This window comes from Mus caroli, chromosome 18 (genome assembly GCF_900094665.2).
Source record: "Mus caroli chromosome 18, CAROLI_EIJ_v1.1, whole genome shotgun sequence".
Lineage (NCBI taxonomy): Eukaryota > Metazoa > Chordata > Mammalia > Rodentia > Muridae > Mus > Mus caroli.
This window is the reverse complement of record NC_034587.1, coordinates 43,465,421-43,468,813: the sequence shown is the minus strand read 5'-3', so window position 1 is coordinate 43,468,813 and position 3,393 is coordinate 43,465,421. Positions and strand designations below refer to the sequence as shown.

General features: G+C 46.0%; 1 pseudogene across 1 annotated transcript; it reads left to right on the top strand.

The window, feature by feature from the left end:
* The first annotated feature begins 1,696 nt into the window (after positions 1-1,696).
* LOC110284966 lies at positions 1,697-2,579 on the top strand (annotated as a pseudogene). Its single transcript, XR_002377004.1, has one exon. The product of XR_002377004.1 is annotated as a vesicle-associated membrane protein-associated protein A pseudogene (transcript).
* The last annotated feature ends 814 nt before the right edge of the window (positions 2,580-3,393 follow it).

Below are 3,393 nucleotides of genomic sequence, written 5' to 3'. Positions count from 1 at the left end.
CTTAACTGAAGGACCCAGGACAAAAATGACAGCTAAGTCTGGCTCTCGTAAGGCTCCATCCCACCCTTTTTTTTGGAATCCAAATCCTGCCTTCCTAGCTACTTAGCCATCACTCTCTGGAATGATTTTTGTAACTTCCTTAACCACTGTTGGATTTTTGTGTGAAATCATGGTATTTGCAAGGGTATGATGCAGTCTGCTGACCGGTTCTCTACAAGTGCCCCGAGCAATGGCCATGTGTCAATGAGAATAATTCCACCCACTGGGCCCAGAGTGTGCCAGCCGCATAGACTCGCCTTCTTTTCTGTCTGTTTGCTTGTGCTTTGTAGTTTACTTGGATACATGAAGACCCTTCGCCTGCACTGGGCTCAGTGGTCGGGCACTTGTCTAAACATGTTTAAAGCCCTGGGTTTGATGCTCAGCACCACAACAAATGAAAACATCTTACAGTCGGATGATGTTATCTCGTCCCTCTGTACATTTAAGGAATATTTGCTCGTTGCCAGCAGCCGCTCAGTCTGGGTATCCCTTCGCTGTAGGCAAGAACCAGACCTTATCTAGGAGACGGTAGCCTAATGATATTAACCAGGGCCAGAACTGCACATGACTAACAACAGATTTGGGTGTGTAATGTAAAGACCCTTCTTGTTATGTATTACTTCACCTAACCCACACAAAGCCGACATCGGCGTTTCTGTTATCTGCTTCCTAGATGAAGAAATCAAGGCTGAAGGGGCTGGCTGGATTCCTACACAAATAACACTCAGCAAAGTGGCAACTGTGTCCTGCTTCACACCCCTAAAGGCAGAGGGAAGGAAGGGAGACTGAAGCTCTCTGCTCATGCCACCTCCTGACAGGAACCTTGTTTTAAGTGGAGCATGGATATAAAGCTCCTAGGAAATATGTATGTTTCTCATTTAGATGGGATTCTAGTTGGATCTCTGTTGCTGTGATAAACACTACAACCAGAAGCAATTTAAGGGAGGGTTTCTTTCAGCTTACATTCCAGGTCCATTATTGAGGGAAATCAGGGCAGGATCTTCAAGCAGGTCCCATCAGAGGAACATTGCTCCGCCCCACCCTGTTCCGGAGCCTGCCTAGGACATCTCACGTAATGAATGGTGACAATCCCTCACAGAGGGGATCATAGGCCAATCAGCTGAGGCTCTTCCCAGATGACTCTAGGTTAAGTTGATGTCCACAACTAACCAGCACAGAGATCTAGGGTGGGGGTGCCCTTGTAATAATGGGAGGGTAAATTTACCTATTGCTACAGAATCAGACACCTAAAAATACTTTAGAGAATTGTTAAATTTTTAAAAATTCAGTGTATATTTTTCCATTCATTTTCAGAATTCTTTTTACAAAGACGTTATCATCACTGTGTGTAGAGTGCGGGAGAGGTAGGCAGGTAAAATTTCAGAAGCGCTTCTCTTACCGTTACCATGTTTAATACACGCGGACCCTCCTTCCTTCAAGACTCAGATATGTAGATCTGATACTCAGATACGTAATTATTTTACGAGATGTTATGTCACAGTTCTTTGGCTGTTCAAGCTCAATAACCCATCTTTATCTCGGAGGCATAGTTTTACAAACCATATATCTTCACACACTCTCCTCACTGCTGGGACCCGGGATGCCCAGGATGGGGTCGCGCGTGGCCACGGCGGTTGTGACGCAGAGACCCGGGGTCGCGAACCGCCACCCGCTCCCATCCCCATGGCGTCCACCTCCCGCGCCCCCGCGAAGCCCCAGCAGGTCCTAGTCCTCGACCCACCCACGGACCTCAAGTTCAAAGGCCCCTTCACCGGGTTGCTCACCGCGCATCTTAAACTGCGCAACCCGTCGGCGAGGAAGGTGTGTTTCAAGGTGAAGAGCACCAGCCCTCGGCGCTACTGCGTGCGGCCCAACAGCGGAGTCATCGACCCGGGTTGCACCGTGACGGTCGCTGCCACGATGCAACCCTCCTGCTGCGGCCCCAGCAAGGAGGTCAAGCACAAGTTCATGGTGCAGACAGTGTTTGCTCCTCCGGACATTTCGGATCTGGAAGCCGTGTGGAGGGAGGCACACCCTGGGGAACTAATGGATTCGAAACTGAGGTGTGTGTTTGAACCGCCGACAGAAAGTGACAAACTGGAAGATGGCTTGAGACTCAGAAGGGCAACGCATCCCGACAAGCCCAGACCCTCCTCCTCCACGTCCTTGAAGCAGGCTCGCACCACGCCTCTTCCTGTTGTTCTGCTGGTGATCGGAGCAGTTTTCTTTGGATTCTTTCTAGGGAAATTCGTCTTGTAGAGTGAGGCACGCACACTATCCCCCTCACCCTACACTCCCCCTCCCCCAACTAAGACCAGAAAAAAAATTTCTTTATCCATCATCTATTGGAAGTATGGCCCGCCCGCGGTGGCAGATTTTGTGTGCGAGTAGTCACATAGGCTTCTTCACCCCTAATGATCTCTTGTGATTGGAGGACGCAATAAACGAACAAACCAAATAAAGAACTGATGGGCTACTGGACAGATTGCCTATTATCGGATCATCAAAGCCAGTTGCCCATTCAGTGCGTGGTGAAATGCAACAAGAAATGTTTTGTTTTGTTTTGTTTTTTCGGTTTTAATAAGAGTTCCAGAATTGTTCTTGTAAATGTTTATTTTGCGAGTCCCTTTAGGTTTTACCTGCTGAGTTACCTCTTGATAAATGATTTACTGAGATTTGCTAACCTGCTCTAGTTCAGGCAGTGCCAAGAGGTGTTCTCTGGGGAAGTGATATCTCTTAACAGACCCTAATAAGGCAATTTTTTTCTCTTTCCCTTCTGAGGCAATTGTTGACTTGAGTTTTTCACCTTTACAAATCTGCCCCATGATATTTAACTTTTCTTTTTAAATATGTTAACAGATGGGGGGGGGTAGCTTGCCTACTACATCTGTTGAGTCACTGGGGTGGTTAAAAGAAAAGTGAGAATTTGAAATTTATACTGCATGGGCTACTGGACTCGAAGCCCTTCCACCTACTTCAGTATTTGTAATTAAAACTCAATTTATGAAGGGAAAGAATTGGTAGGAATTTTAGGCTATCATGGTAGTTTGAACAACTCTTAAGTGATTTGTTTACAGAAATAGAAAATAATCAAATTTGAGAAGGGTGCTGTGGTTGCTGTGAATTTGAGCGTGTGCCATGCAGCTGTCTTGGGCTTAAGTTACTACATTTTTTTCCTATTTTTTTACAAGGTCTTTGCCAGGAAGACTTATTCTCCTGGATTTTGAAGTATTTATTAACCCGCCTAATACTTCTTGTTACTTTATAACTTATTTTGTCCTAATCACATTTAAAATGGGGTGTTTTTTTCCCCCTGCCTAATTTCACATTCAAAATGAGTCTCCAATAAGGAAA